General features: G+C 49.1%; 1 long non-coding RNA gene across 1 annotated transcript; it reads right to left on the bottom strand.

Moving 5' to 3' along the window:
* Positions 1-1786: 1786 nt before the first annotated feature.
* On the bottom strand, positions 1787-16085 carry LOC144335969 (uncharacterized). Its single transcript, XR_013407304.1, has 2 exons — positions 16038-16085; positions 1787-2119 (listed from the first exon to the last, which is right to left on the bottom strand). It is a non-coding gene; the product is annotated as an uncharacterized LOC144335969 (long non-coding RNA).
* Between the last annotated feature and the right edge of the window lie 429 nt (positions 16086-16514).

Here is a 16514-nt window from a genome sequence, read left to right as displayed (position 1 = left end):
AAGATGATAAACTCAGGGTCGGCTCTGCCTCCTTTCAGCTCTTGGCAGGCGTAAGTGTCATTCCTAAGGGGAGAGGCAGGTGCAGTCTCACTAGCTGATCTGTTACCTCAATTTGCAGCCTTTAGTAGTGTAGGAGCCACACTGCCTGGGAAAGGCTGAGCGGGAGCCGGGAGCCACAGCCAAGCCCAGGACACAGTGGCCTGAGTCTTTTTTTTTTTTTTTTTTTTGAGACAGGGTCTTGCTCTGTCACCCCAGGCTGGAGTGCAGTGGCGCCATCTCAGCTCACTGCAACCTCCACCTCAAATCTTTTTTTTTCTTCAGATGGGGTCTCACTCTGTCACCCAGGCTGGAGTGCAGTAGCGCGATCTCAGCTCACTGCAACTTCCACCTCCTGGGCCCAGGCAATCCTTCCACCTCAGCTTCCTGAGTAGCTGGGACTACAGTCACGCACCACAACCCCCAGCTACTTTTTTGTAATTTTGTCTTTTTTCTAGAGACTGGGTCTCACTCTGTTATCCAGACTAGTCTCGAACTCCTGGACTCAAGCAATCTGCCCACTTGGGCCTCCCAAAGTGCTGGGATTACAGGCATGAGTCACACCTGATCAATTTAGTTTTTAAAAGCATGGTTGGAGCCAGGCGCAGTGGCTCACGCCTGTAATCCCAGCACTTTGGGAGGCCAAGGCGGGCAGATCACGAGGTCAGGAGTTTGAGACCAGCCTGGCCAACATGGTGAAACCCCGTCTCTACTAAAAATACAAAAATTAGCTGGGCATAGTGGTACGCGCCTGTAGTCGCAGCTACTTGGGAGGCCGAGGCAGGAGAATTGCTTGAACCCAGAAGTCGGAGGTCGTGGTGAGCTGAGATTGTGCCACTGCACTCCATCCTGGGCAACAGAGCGAGACTCTGTCTCAAAAAAAAAAAAAAAGCATGGTTGGGTGGCTGTCTGGGTGATGGCTGCTGCGGAGGGCAGTGTGGCAGGAGGTTTCTCATCTGCAAGGACCCTGAGCAGAACAGCAGGAGCCTAATTCTAGTTCGAAACCAACAGCGTGCATGTCATGCATGCTCAAAGAAGGCTGGCTGGCATGTCACCCATGAAAATGGTCTTCACAGACGTGGAAAACTAAGCCAGTTTTACCAACCAGTGCTTGAGAAAAATGTCTTTTAGAATGAGAGACTCAGATTCCTTAAAAAATTAAACATAGGATTACTATATGACCTAATAATTCCACTTCTAGTTCTGGTCTGTACCTGAGAGAGATAAAAACATGTCCCCACAAAAACTTGTCCAGGAACATTCACAGAAGCATCATTCACAATAGTCGAGAGGTGGAAACAACCCAAATGTTGATGGATGACTGGATAAAGAAAATGTGGCCTATTCACACAGTGGAATATTATTTGTCCATAGAAAAGAATGAGGTCCTGACACATGCTACAGCATGAATGAACCTCAAAAACATGATGCAGAGTGACAGTCCAGATGCAAAAGGTCACCTATTGTATGAATCAATTTATACGAAATGTCCAGAATAAGCAAATTTATAGACAGAAGGCAAGTTGGTGGTTGCCAGAGACTGGGGAGAGGGAGAATGAGGTAGAACTGCTTACAGGGTATGGAATTTCCTTTTGGGGTGATGAAGATGTTTCGAAACTACATAGACGTAGTGGTTTCACAATATTGTGAGTGTACTTAATGCCACTGATTGCGCACTTTAAGATGTTACGTGAATTTCACCACAGATTTTCTTTTTCTTTTTCTTTTGTTTTATGTTTATTTTCATTTATTTATTTATTTATTTTTGAGACGGAGTCTCGCTCTGTTGCCCAGGCTGGAGTGCAGCGGCAACATCTCGGCTCACTGCCAGCTCCGCTTCTTGGGTTCACGCCATTCTCCTGCCTCAGCCTCCTGAGCAGCTGGGACTACAGTCGTCCACCACCACGCCCGGCTAATTTTTTGTGTTTTTAGTAGAGACAGGGTTTCACTGTGCTAGCCAGGATGGTCTTGATCTCCTGACCCCGTGATCCACCCGCCTCGGCCTCCCAAAGTGCTGGAATTACAGGCGTGAGCCACCACGCCCGGCTTTATTTATTTATTTTTTTTGAGATGTAGTTTTGCTCTTGTTACCCAAGCTGGAGTGCAGTGGCTCAATTTCGGCTGACTTAAACCTCCACCTCCCGGGTTCAAGCAATTCTCCCACCTCAGCCTCCTGAGTAGCTGGGATTTTAGGCGTGCGCCACCATGCCCAGCTAATTCTGGATTTTTAGTAGAGGTGGGGTTTCATCATGTTGGCCAGGCTGGTCTCGAACTCCTGACCTCAAGTGATCTGCCTACATGGCCTCCCAAAGTGCTAGGATTACAGGTGTGAGCCACCGCGCCCCCTTTTTTTTTTTTTTTTTTTTTTTTTTGAGACAGAGTCTCGCTCTGTCACCCAGGCTGGAGTGCAGTGGCCGGATCTCAGCTCACTGCAAGCTCCGCCTCCCGGGTTCACGCCATTCTCCTGCCTCAGCCTCCCGAGTAGCTGGGACTACAGGCGCCCGCCACCTCGCCCGGTTACTTTTTTGTATTTTTAGTAGAGACGGGGTTTCACCAGGTTAGCCAGGATGGTCTCGATCTCCTGACCTCGTGATCCGCCCGTCTCAGCCTCCCAAAGTGCTGGGATTACAGGCGTGAGCCACCGCGCCCGGCCTCTTTTTTTTTTTTTTTTTTTAAAGACAGAAAAAAAAAAAAAAAGAAAGAAATTGGTTTGGTAATAAATGGCTTCTGTTAAAAAAAAAAAAAAAAAGACAGAGTCTCATTCTTTCCCCAGGCTGGAGTGCAGTGGTATAATCACGGCTCACTGCAACCTCTGCCTTCCAGGTTCAAGTGATTCTCCTGCCTCATTTTCCCGAATAGCTGGGACTACAGGCTGTGTGTCACCATGCCCGGCTAATTTTTATATTTTTAGTAGAGACTAAAACTGGTCTCAAACTCCTGAACTCAGGCGATCTAGCCACCTCGGCCTCCCGAAGTGCTGGGATTACAGGTGTGAACCGCCTCACCCAGCCCATTTCTTTGTTTTTATTATTATTATTATTTTTTTACTGCTCCATAGACAGAGCTGTGGCTCACGCCTATAATCCCAGCACTTTGGGAGTCCAAGGCAGGCGGATCACCTGAGGTTAAGAGTTTGAGACCAGCCTGGCCAACATGGTGAAACCCTGTCTCTACAAAAATACAAAAATCAGCTGGGCATGGTGGCATATACCTGTAATCCCAGCTACTCCAGAGGCTGAGGAAGAAGAATCGCTGGAACCTGGGAAGCGGACGTTGCAGTGAGCCAAGATCGTGCCATTCCACTCCAGCCTGAGCGACAGAGCAAGACTCCATCTAAAAAAAAAAAAAAAAAAAGGCCGGGCGCGGTGGCTCAACCCTGTAATCCCAGCACTTTGGGAGGCCGAGACGGGCGGATCACGAGGTCAGGAGATCGAGACCATCCTGGCTAACATGGTGAAACCCCATCTCTACTAAAAGATACAAAAAATTAGCCGGGCGAGGTGGTGGTCGCCTGTAGTCCCAGCTACTCGGGAGGCTGAGGCAGGAGAATGGCATAAACCCGGGAGGCGGAGCTTGCAGTGAGCTGAGATTGTGCCACTGCACCCCAGCCTGGGCGACAGAGCGAGACTTTGTCTCAAAAAAAAAAAAACAAAAAACAATGCATCCTAGAAACCTCTCGTGCCCCCTACCAGTTACTCCCCCCTGCCCCAAGGGTAACCACTTATGTTATGTATTATTATATTTGGGGGAAAAAAGACTTACTTAATCAGCCTATAGTCCCAGCTACTCAGGAGGTGGAGGCAGGAGGATTGCTTGAGCCTGGGAGGTCGAGGTTTCAGTGAGCTATGATCCTGCCACTGCACTCCAGCCTGGGCAACAGAGGGAGACCCTGTCTTAAAACAAAACAAAACAAAAAAGTAAAAATAAGTCGGGTGTGGTAACTCACGCCTGTAACCCCAGCACTTTGGGAGGCTGAGGCGGGAGGATCACCTGAGGTCGGGAGTTCAAGACCAGCCTGACCAACATGGAGAAACCCCGTCTCTACTAAAAATACAAAATTAGCTGGGCGTGGTAGCACATGGCTGTAATCCCAGCTACCCAGGAGGATGAGGCAGGAGAATCACTTGAACTCAGGAGGTGGAGGTTGCGGTGAGCCAAGATCGCACCATTGTACTCCAGCCTGGGCAACAAGAGTGACACTCCATCTCAAAAAGAAAAAAATTTAAAAAGTAGAAATGTTGAAAAGCCTTCTTTTCTTTGTGGCTCGGACATGGTAAGTACTAAGAGGACGCCTAAGTGAGTTTGGCCTCGGGCTATTCCTTAAGAAAGCTGCTTTCTGGGGAGAAGGCAACAGGGGGATCAAGCAAGGGTGCCTGCCTAGGGAACGGCTGAGGGCCACATCTACTTCCGGGGTCATTTAGCACTGAGGTTCCCAACTAGGGAGCACGGCAGGAATCACCTGCAGAGCCTGTGCCCCACTGCCAATGACTATGACTTCACTGCTCTGGAATTTTTCATTTTCTTTCTTTTTTTTTTTTTTTTTTTTTTTTTTTGAGACAGGGTCTCTGTCACCCAGGCAGGAGTGCAGAGGCACAAACACAGTTCACTGCAGCCTCAACCTCCTGGGCTCAAGTGATCCTCCCACCTCAGCTTCCCGAGTAGCTGGGACCACAGGGTCATGCCACTGTGCCCTTTTTTTTTTTTTTTTTTTTTTTTTTTTGGTAGAGACAGAGTCTCACTATGTGGCCCAGGCTGGCCTTGAACTCTTGAGCTCAAGTGATCCTCCCACCACAGCCTCCCAAAGTACTGGGATTATAGGCATGAGCCACTGTACTCAGCCTGGTCTGGAATTTTCCAGAGTTCCCCAGTGATTCTAATGCGTAGACAAGTTTGGGAACTACTGACTTAGTATAAAGGAAGGCTGTTTTCCAAGTAGGTGAACAAACTAAATAAGGACTCAGGGAGATTTCTGTAATTGCCTCAGAAAACTTCTTGAAAGGCATCAGGCCGTGCACAGTGGCTCACACCTGTAATCCCAACACTTTGGGAGGCTGAGGTGGGCGAATCACCTGAGATCGGGAGTTCGAGACCAGCCTGGCCAACATGGCGAAACCCCGTCTCTACTAAAAATACAAAACTTAGCCCAGCATGGTGGTGGGCGCCTGTAATCCCTCCTATTCAGGAGGCTGAGGCAGGAGAATTGCCTGAATCTGGGAGGTGGAGGCTGCAGTCAGCTCAGATGGCACCACTGTACTCCAGTCTGGGTGACAAGAGCAAAACTCTTGTCTTAAAAAAACAAAAAAAATTTTGGCCGGGCGCGGTGGCTCAAGCCTGTAATCCCAGCACTTTGGGAGGCCGAGACGGGCGGATCACAAGGTCAGGAGATCAAGACCATCCTGGCTAATACGGTGAAACCCCGTCTCTACTAAAAAATACAAAAACCTAGCCGGGCGAGGTGGCGGGCATCTGTAGTCCCAGCTACTCGGGAGGCTGAGGCAGGAGAATGGCGTGAACCCAGGAGGCGGAGCTTGCAGTGAGCTGAGATCCGGCCACTGCGCTCCAGTCTGGGCGACAAAGCGAGACTCTGTCTCAACAAAAAAAAAAAAAGAAAAAAAAAGAAAAAAAAAAGAAAGGCATTAGGAACTATAGTGATCCCAGTGACTATTTCACATCTGGAAATGAACCAGGCATAGTGCAGAAATGACACGTACTATTATAATCTCTCCCCACATCCTCCCGGACACCGACGTGGGAATGTGGGAACAGTGACAGCGCTGGCTGCCACCCAGGCTTTACGAGGAGTGAGGCCAGGCCTGGCTTTGCTGTTCCTACAGTGGCTCCCGCTAGGTGGTGTCAAAGCAGGTGCTCTTGTGAATTTAAAAAAAAAAAAACTAAATTAAATCCTATTTCCCTGTTGAACAGTAATACAATTTTGAAAATGCATTTTTCTTAAGAGCCAATTGGTATTTAATTACTGGGGGATTCTATTTTCCCTGGTGTGTAAAATGAAGATAAACTTACTTTCCTACCATGAGGACTTTGAGACCGCACCCTGGTGATGTGAGCCTGGAATTTTCCTGCTGCCTCCGCCTCTTGCCGCACTGTTATTTTCCAATATGGGTTAAGTTTCTAAGAACCTGACCGTGTTTCCATGGTGGTGGTTTTGGAATAGCAGCTTGAAATGTGTGAAGGAATGGGAAAGACAAGAGGAGAAGGAAGGAGGAAGGCATGGGCCAGTGGGGAAGGGGAAGGAGGTGCTGGGAAGCTCTTAGGTCAGGGTGACCTGGCTTAGGAATTGACTCTATGCACAGTCTGGAACTTGGGCTCATAACAGTGTCCGACTTTTGTCTTTCCACCAGCCCTGATATCCCATTTGTGTGAACCCTTCCTGGATAATCACTAGAAAGACAATTTTTCATCCAAGAAAAGAGCATATGTTTCTGAAAGCACTTGACTCCCTGGGGAAGCGTTCACATTATCTGCTTCTGAGTAATGAACTATCCTAAAGTGCAGTGGCCTGAAGCAGTAATTTACTAACCCCCACTGTGGGCTGCTGGCTGATGGGTCTCAGCTGGGGCTCTCACTTGGGGTCTCTGGTGGTTGCGGCGTCAGCAGGGTGAAACATCTGAGACGGGTTGCTGGCCAGAGTGTGGCCCCCCGTGTGACATGGCGGCAAGGCTCTAGGAGGGAATGTCCCAGGAGCAGTCAGTCCAGGAGACCCAGGCCGAAGCTGCGAGGCTTCTCATGCCTGAGGTTCAGTCATCCCAGAATGTCCCCTTCTGCCACATTTTGGTGAAGCAAGTCACTGAGACCAACCCAGATTTCAGGGACAGGAATTAGAACCCCCATCGCCTTGTGAGGAGCAGTTCATGCTCTGTCGCCCAGGCTAGAGTGCAGTGGCGCAGTCTTAGCTCATTGTAACCTCCAACTCCTGGGCTCAAGCAATCCTCCCGCCTCACCTCCTCAGAAGTTGGGACTACAGGCACGCACCACCACCCCCAGCTCACTCCTCTCTCAATACAAGCGGCTAACGTTTATCCAGCTCTTGTTTTGTGCCGGCACTGGCCTAAGCAATGCACATATGTAGCCAGTTTCGTGAAGGACACACGTCCTGTTAAAGTGAACATTAAGAAAAGGTTTAGTTTTCTCTGATAAACACCATCAGCTTTGTTTGTTTGTTCGAAATCCCCATTTCCACGGAGCATAAGATTCCCTGCGAGGGCACTCAGTATGATTCCACATTTTTCTAGTCATGTTTTGCTATTAAGACAGCCAGTCGCAGTGGCTCACGCCTGTAATCCCAGCACTTCGGGATGCCAAGGTGGGCAGATCACTTGAGGTCAGGAGTTCGAGACCAGCCTGGCCAACATGGTGACACCCCATCGCTACTGAAAAGACAAAAATTAGCACAGGGTGTGGAGGTGCATACCTGTAATTCCAGCTACTCAGGAGGCTGAAGCATGAGAATCACTTGAACCAGAGAGACGGAGGTTGCAGTGAGCCAAGATCGCACCACTGCACTCCAGCCTGAACAACAGAGTGAGACTCTGTCTCAAAAAAAAAATGAAAAAAAAAAAAAAAAGGTCAATCCTGTCTCAAAAGACCCTGATCCCCTCCCAGCACAGGCGCCAACACTGGGGTGAGGACACCGCACGTCTCTGCCCTACCACCCTGTCCCTGTGCTGATTCTGTGAGGCTGTGTCAGGAAGGAGAGAAATGGAAAGTAGATGTGTTTCCCGCGGTTCCTGGTGGGTAGTGGCTCTGCTTTCCCCTTGCTGGGGGCTTTGTTGCAGAGACCAGGCTATCTCCAATTCAGCACTGTTGATGTTTGGGGCCGGCTCATTCTCTGCAGCAGGGGCCTGTGCGTGCACTGTTCCTCAGTGTCCCTGGCTTCTGCTCACCAGATGCCAGTAGCAGCCCCCAAGTTGTGACAACCAAAAATGTCTCTGGACCTTGCCAAATGCCCCTGCAGGACACACTTACCACTGATTGAGAGCCAGGCCTCTACTGATTTGTCGTGGCCAAGGGACAGCTGCTCAGGCCTGCTGATGAGAGGCTGTCTCCTAAGCGGCTCCCCTGGGTGACGCGTTCTGCTGACTCTAGGAGGTGGCCTCACACCATATTGCTCTGAGAGGGTACCCCCACCCCCAGTCCCGTAATCCGCAGGACTGGGACTCCCATACTCTGGATTCGACCATACTCTAGACTCGACTCTGGGCCTGAAGGTACAGCGTCCATCTTCTGAAGGGGACCAGGTGCGGTGGCTCATGCCTGTAATCCCAGCACTTTGGGAGGCCGAGGTGGGCCGATCATTTGAGGTCAGGAGTTCAAGACCAGCCTGACCAACAGGATGAAAACCTGTCTCCACTAAAAATACAAAAATTAGCCAGGCGTCATGGCCCACACCTGTAATCCCAGCTGCTTAGGAGGCTGAGGCAGGAGAATAATTTGAACCTGGGAGGTGGAGTGCGGGGGAGGGAGGGGGGAGTGGGGAGGGGGGGTCTGTCCCGCAGACCCTGACCCAACGATGGATGAATAATGTACACTGACACAGATATTCTGCTTGTCAGTCCGGCTAAGGGTCCAGGCCCCTCACAGACACCAAGGAAGGTGCTGTAAAGAATAGCAGCCATGGTCTGGACTCACTGACCCTCCTGGCATTTATTCAGGACACATTAAATGACCAAGTAAACACCACTAGAAGGTAATTACCATTGCTGACCCCCCAAGTAGAGAGCAATCTTGCACCCATAGATGGTCAAAGGTTAGTCTTAGGACCACAAAAGTAAACAAGCTATTTAGATAGACTCCTCTACATTCCTATGTTAATTACCCTTGCTATAGCTCAAAGAGGATTAGGCTGCCTTCAGCCATAACTCTATTTTGAGGCTTTTGCAAAAACCTGCAGGCCTTCCAAGAAAGTTTGTGTTTATTTTACAATTTCTCCCACCATCCTGACTGAACCCCTACAGTGCAGGTTGCAGTGAACGGAGATTGTGCCACTGCACTCCAGCCTGAGCTACAGAGTGAGACTGGTCTCAAAAAACAAACAAACAAACAAACAAAAATATCTTCTGAAGGGATGGGTGGTCCCAGCTCAGTGCTTTCCACACCTCAGGAGCCCCAGGGCAGAACAGCCAGTGCACAGCCAAGAAGACAGCCAGCTGGGACAGAGGTGTGCTTCCTTGCCCTCCCACACACTCGACAGACAGTGATTCCACTGTGTCCCCAACTCCTACAACCTCCATCTGGTTTCAAGAGAAACCAGTCAAGTCCTCTCAGAAGAGTGAGGCTTCACCGGGCACGGTGACTCATGCCTGTAATCCTAGCACTTTGGGAGGCCAAGGCAAACAGATCACTTTAGATCAGGAGTTGGAGACCAACCTGACCAACACGGTGAAACCCCGTCTCTACTAAAAACACAAAAGTTAATTGGGTGTAGTGGCGGGCACCTGTAATCCCAGCTGCTCAGGAGGCTGAGGCAGGAGAATCGCTTGAAACTGGGAGGTGGAGGTTGCAGTGAGTCGAGATCACGCCATTGGACTCCAGCCTGGGTGATAGACCGAGACCCTGTCTTTAAAAAAAAAAAAAAAAAAAAAAAAGGCCGGGTGTGGTGGCTCGCACTTTGGGAGGCCGAGGCAGGCGGATTACGAGGTGAGGAGATCGAGACCATCCTGGCTAACACGGTGAAACCCTGTATCCACTAAAAATACAAAAAATTAGCCAGACATGGTGCCGGACGCCTGTAGTCCCAGCTACTCGAGAGGCTGAGGCAGGAGAATGGCATGAACCCGGGAGGCAGAGCTTGCAGTGAGCTGAGATCGCACCACTGCACTCCAGCCTGGGCGACAGAGTGAGACTCTGTCTCAAAAAAAAAAAAAAAAAAAAAGAAACAGTGAGGCTTGCTTGGGCATGGTGGCTCACACCTGTAATCCTAGTACTTTGGGAAGCCGAGGAAGGCTGATCACCCTAGATCAGGTGAGAGAGAGAAAGAGAAAAATGAGGGGCTTGGGCGGGGTGGCTCACATCTGTAATCCCAGCACTTTGGAAGGTCGAGGTGGGTGGATCACCTGAGGTCAGAAGTTCAAGACCAGCCTGACCAACATGGTGAAACGCCGTCTCTACTAAAATTACAAATATTAGTCAGGTGTGGTGGCAGGTGCCTACAATCCCAGCTACCCAGGAGGATGAGCAGGAGAATCACTTGAATCTGCGGGGTGGAGGTTGCAGTGAGTTGAGATCGCGCCATTCATTCCAGCCTGGGTGAAAGAGTGAAACTCCATCTCAAAAAAAAAAAAAAAAAAAGATTGAGACCTTTTGTCACAGACACTGGCTGTCTCCAAAAGGTGGCCCCTTCCCTCACTTCCCTCCCTCCTTCTTTCAGGGCAGGTGCAATGACATTTGACACCAACTACCCGGGGTTCCGCCGCAGGTGACAGGTGGCAGCCACCTTCCTCCACAGGACAGCCCTCACTTCAGACACCAGCTATAAGTTCAGGGTCCTCACTTTTGACCAGATGACCTCAAATTCAGAGGTTCCCACCACCCCCTCAGATTCATAATTGATTAGAATGACTCACAGCACTCAGGTAAATGCTGAAGTTTATTTACGGTTTTATTACAGCGAAAGAACACGAATCAGAACCAGCCACAGCTAGGAAGCACTAGGAAGGTGGGTCCCCGGTGCAAAGCGCTGTTATCCTCAGGGACACTTTAACCCTCCTGGTACCTCCACGTGTGACAATACACAGAGCATCGCTAACCAGGGAAGTCCACCCGAGCCTCCTTGTAGAGTCACCTTGGGGTTTTATATGCAGGCATGATGGAGGAATCATTCACTACCCACTGAACTCAAACTCCAGCCCCTCCGTCCCCGGAAGCCAGGCTGATAACAAGTGGCTCAAAGACCCAACCTTCTAATTTTTTTGTCTTCTTCTTTCTGCTATTTTTTTGTTTGTTTGTTTGTTTGAGACAGGTTGTTGCTCTGTTGTTCAGGCTGGAGTGCAGTGGTGGGATCACGGCTCACTGCAGCCTCAAACTCCTGGGCTCAAGTGATCCTCCCTTATGATCCCTCTTATGGGACCATAAACGTGTACCACCACACCCAGCTAATTTAAAAAAATTTTTTGAGACAAGGCCTCTTTTGTTTTGAGACAAGGGCTCCCTCTGTCGCCCAGGCTGGAGTGCAGTGGCAGGATCATAGCTCACTGTAGCCTCAATCACCTTCCATCACCCAGGCTCCAGAGCCACAGCCTTCTATTCTCGCAGTTGGTCTTCCTGGACCTTGAGTCATTTGCATAAACGACTGGGTGTCCTCCAAGGCCCGATCATGACTAACACAGACACTACTGTCACTCAGGAAATTCCGAGGATTTAGAAGTTACCTCCAAGGAACCAGGGACAAAAGCCAGTGGAATTCTCAATTCCACACAGGATTGACAGTGTCAGGGCTGAGAGGTATCTCCCAGTCAGCCCCCTCAGTGGGTGGTTCCCTGAACCAATAATTGGGGGTGCATTTTATTCTCAGCAGTGAGCTCTCATAATTCCTGGAAAACATGAAGGACCGCACAGGGCACCTCACTCCTCCTTGTCATCCACTCTCCATCTCATTTAGCTCTCACAGCAACCTCCAGGCAGGCTCAGGCATAAGCCACTGTACCCAGCTTTTTTTTTTTTTTTTTTGAGACAGAGTCTCGATCTGTTGCCCAGGCTAGAGTGCAGTGGTATAATCTCTGCAACCTCTACTTCCTGGGTTCAAGCGATTCTCCTGCCTCAGCCTCCCAGGTAGCTGGGATTACAGGCTCACACCACCACACCCAGCTAATTTTTTGTATTTTTAGTAGAGATGGGGTTTCGCCATGTTGTCCCGGCTGGTCTCAAACTCCTGACCTCAAGTGATCTGCCCGCCTCGGCCTCCCAAAGTGCTGGGATTACAGGCGTGAGCCATTGTGCCCGGCCTAAGGCTTGATTTTATACATTTTAGGAAGACAAGTTACAGGAAAAGACATAAATGGACGGAGGTAAGGTATACTTTGGCTGGGCCCAGAAAGGTGGGACGTCTTGAAGGGGGGGGTGGTTTCCAGGTCATAGGTAGATTTAAACATTTGCTAATTGGCAATTGGTTGAAAAGGTTAAGCTCTGCCTGAAGAGCTGAAATCAGCTTGAGTTATGGTAAGTGGCGGGCAGTTGTGGATGCCAAAGTTCTTCTCTTGTAGATGAAGCCTTCAGGTAGCAGGCTTCCGAGAAGAGATGTGAATGTCACAGGTGCCAGTCTCTCCAGAGAGACCTGAGAAGGGAAGGGGATTCTCTACAGAATACAGATTTCCCCCATAAAAGAAAGCTTTGCAGGGCCATTTCAAAATATGTCAAAGAAATGTATTTTGGGAGACCAGGCGAGGTGGCTCAGGCCTGTAATCCCAGCACTTTGGGAGGCCAAGGTGGGTGGATCACCTGAGGTCAAGAGTTCAAGACTAGCCTGGCCACCATGGTGAAACCCCGTCTCTACTAAAAATACAAAAATTAGCTGGGCGTGGTGGCGAGTGCCTGTAATCCCACTACTAGGGTGGCTGAGGCAGGAGGCCAAGTTTACAGTGAGCTGAGATCGCGCCATTGCACTCCAGTCTAGACGACAAGAGCGAAGCTCCATCCCCAAAAAAAAAAGAAAGAAAGAAATATATTTTGGGATAAAATCCTTTTGTTACTGGTGGAGGATGTCCAGGTTCTTGGTGTCTTAAAGAATTGTACAAAACTCACAAAAAAAGAAAAGAATAAAGCAACAAAAGCAGAGACTTATTGAAAACAAAAGTACAGGCCGGGCATGGTGGCTCATGCCTGTAATCCCTGCAGCACTTTGGGAGGCCAAGGCAGGAAGATCACTTGGGGCCAGGAGTTCAAGACCAGCCTGGCCAAAATGGTGAAACCCTGTCTCTACTAAAAATACAAAAATTAGGCCAGGTGCAGTGGCTCACACCAGTAATCCCAGCACTTTGGGAGGCCAAGGAAGGCAGATCACGAGATTAGGAGTTCAAAACCAACCTGGCCAATATGGTGAAACCCCATCTCTACTAAAAATACAAAAATTAGCTGGGCATGGTGGCGGGCGCCTGTAGTTCCAGCTACTCCGGAGGCTGAGGCAGAAGAATTGCTTGAACCCAAGAGGTGGAGGTCAGCATTGAGCTGAGATTATGCAACTACACTCCACCCTGGGCAACAGACCGAGACTCTGTCTCAAAAACAAAACAAAACAAAACAAAACAAAAATTATCCGGGAGTGGTGGCGATGCCTATAATTCCAGCTACTCAGGAGGCTGAGACATGAGAATACTCTGTCTCAAAAAAAAAGAAAAGAAAAGAGGCCAGGTGCCGTAGCTCAAGCCTGTAATCCCAGCACTTTGGAAGGCCGAGACGGGCGGATCACCAGGTCAGGAGATCGAGACCATCTTGGCTAACATGGTGAAACCCCGTCTCTACTAAAAAATACAAAAAAACTAGCCGGGTGAGGTGGCGAGCTGTAGGCCCAGCTACTCGGGAGGCTGAGGCAGGAGAATGGCATGAACCCGGGATGCGGAGCTTGCAGCTTGCAGTGAGCCGAGATCCGGCCACTGCATTCCAGCCTGGGCGACAGAGCGAGACTCCGTCTCAAAAAAAAAAAAAAAAAAAGAAAGAAAGAAAAGAAAAAAAAGAAAGTACACTCCACAGGGTGGGAGCAGCCCGAGCATAGGGGCTAATTTTGGGGGGTTTAAATAACCTCTAGCAGTTTCCATTGGTTACTTGGTGTACGCCCTATGTAAATGAAGGGATTAAGTAAAGTTACAAAGTCATTCACTCAGTGAGCACCCTTTGTAAATGGAGAGGATATTTCCTGTCATAGCTGAAGTGTTTCCATTTGATTCATTTCTAGGAAGTCCTTAGATTCTCTGCTTCCAGAACCTATTCTCCTGTCTCACTTTTATTGCCCTTTTTTAAAAAAAAAAAAAAAGAGACAGTGTCACAGCTCACGGCATCCTCAACCTCCTGCGCTCAAGGGATCCTCCCACCTCAGCTTCCCAATTAGCTGGGAATACAGGCATGAACCACCATGCCCGGCTAACTTTTGTGTTTTTTGTAGAGATGGGGTTTCACCATGTTGCCCAGGTTGGTCTTGAATTCTGGGCTCAAGCCATCCACTCGCCTTGGCCTCCCAAAGTGCTGGGATTACAGGCATGAACCACCATGCCCGGCCTTTATTTATTTATTTTTATTATTTTATTTTATTTTTTTTTTGAGACAGGGTTTTGCTCTTGTTGCCCAGGCTGGAGTACAGTGGCGCCATCTCAGCTCACTGCAACCTCCGCCTCCCGGCTTCAAGCAGTTCTCCTGCCTCAGCCTCAGCCCCCCAAGTAGCTGGAATTGCAGGCATCCACTACGACGCCCAGCTAAGTTTTTGTATTTTTAGTAAAGATAGGTTTCACCATGTTGGCCAGGCTGGTCTTAAACTTCTGACCTCAGGTGATCTACCTGCCTCGGCCTCCCAAGGGAGGCTGGGATTACAGATGTGAGCCACCATGCCCAGCCCATAGCTACCTTTGGACATTTGCATTGTTTGGGGGTTTTTAGCTCTCGTAGACCTGGACCCCCTTGAACTGACAAATTTGGCACACTTGAGCCAAGAACCTTGTGACTTCCTGAATCATTTGCCTCCTGAGTTGTTATAATGTCTCCTTAGTGTTTGCCTTCTGCCTTCTCAGCCCCTACGGCCCTGGCCTTTTTCCTTGCTCCATTTCTTCCACTTCCACCCCATCTTGCCAGTGCCACTATGAATCTGGCCACAGGGGCAAGGAAGCACGTCATTTGACAGGAGCTTCTGCGATGCACAGAGAGAAGGCACTAGAAGCCCCTCAAGGGTTTCCACTTGAACCAAAGTCTTCAGTGATGTTCGGGCATTTCAGACACCCTCAAATGCCTCCAAAGACTCTCACCAAGAGCTACTGAAACCAAGGCATAGGTGGGGTTGAGGGCTCAGTGCCTTGCGATTCCATTTCGGATTTTCCAGCGACCAGCCCAGCAGCTGCTGCCTACCACTGTCCTTGTTGAAGCTGGGAAGGGTCACTCCCAGCAGGCTTGGCTCTGTCTGCCTGTTTTTTGCTCCTGCCCCCAGCATGGTTTCTGGTACCCTATAGAGAGAATCAGCTTAGAGATCCAAGTTGGTATTATTTTTAGAAATAAAGATCACTCAGTCCCAGCTTGCTGAGGCTTGTTTGGAGAATGAAAACAGGGAAAGGCCTCATATTTTTCCAAAGTTCAAGTTCAAGTGGTGCAACGTGGATGCAAAACTTCTGAATTATTGCCTGAAATGTTCCCTTTCCTTGCAAAGACTGACCTTGTCTTCCAATTAGTTCCTCCCTTGGGGACAGGGCTGAGCAACCCTAAACACACCCCTCTTTGTCTTGTCCTGTTTGTTCCTGGACAATATTTCATGCCAAATCTGTACTTATGCCACCGTTTGTCTTCTAGTTTCTAGTACAGAGGAGATCTTTCCATAATTCATGCTGAAACTGGCCCGGTTAACAAGCAGCTCATTTTTTAAAACTTGAAAACTGAAATCGGGTTGGAGATGCAAAATGTCACTTTGTGGAGGCACAGCTGTCTTCAATCTTGCGGGAGGTGTCCAGCGGGTCTGGAGCCTCAAGAGTCAGCCTAGTCTTATAAAGACAAACGGTAAAAAAACAAAACTGGTCAAGTGAAGTCTCACTTCAAACGTCAAAAAAGACATGTTAAGGCTGGGCACGGTGGCTCACGCCTGTAATCCCAGCACTTTGGGAGGCTGAGGTGGGCGGATCACAAGGTCAGGAGTTGGACCAGCCTGCCCAATATGGTGAAACTCCGTGTCTACTAAAAATACAAAAATTACCCAGGCGTGGTGGCGCATGCCCGTAATCCCAGCTACTTGGGAGGCTGAGGCAGGAGAATTGCTTGAACCCAGGAGGCAGAGGTTGTAGTGAGCCGAGATCGTGCCATTGCACTCCAGCCTGGGCGACAAGAGCGAAACTTCGTTTCAAAAAAAGAAAAAATCCCTCACCCATCAGTAAAAATGAAGACTCTGTGAAAGTTGTCAGAAGCAAAATTGAATCACTTGTGTTAAAAGAAAACAAAAAACTCTGACAAATAGAGCTAGGAAGGCTATAAAGAGAAGATTCTTATGCATAAATGCCAGTAACAAAAACTATCACAGAAGACGCAGCAACAATCACAACCTTGCACAAAGGCCACTGAAATCTTACACAAAAAATACTTCTGCGAGGACATCTGCCCAGCAACTGCCTGTACGACCTGGCACTGGGTCACACTTGTTGTTGATCCTTGTAGCCAAGGAAAATTATCCCCAAACAATTGTGTAATCCCCCTCAATCTTCCTCTAAAAACGTTTGTCCTCCTTTACCTCGTTGGATACACACATAGTTTACTACGGTACACATATTCCCATTGTCATGCCCAATCCC

Source organism: Macaca mulatta, chromosome 16, assembly GCF_049350105.2.
Source record: "Macaca mulatta isolate MMU2019108-1 chromosome 16, T2T-MMU8v2.0, whole genome shotgun sequence".
Taxonomy (NCBI): Eukaryota; Metazoa; Chordata; class Mammalia; order Primates; family Cercopithecidae; genus Macaca; species Macaca mulatta.
The sequence above is the reverse complement of the archived record's forward strand: the minus strand, read 5'-3'. Positions and strand labels throughout refer to the sequence as shown.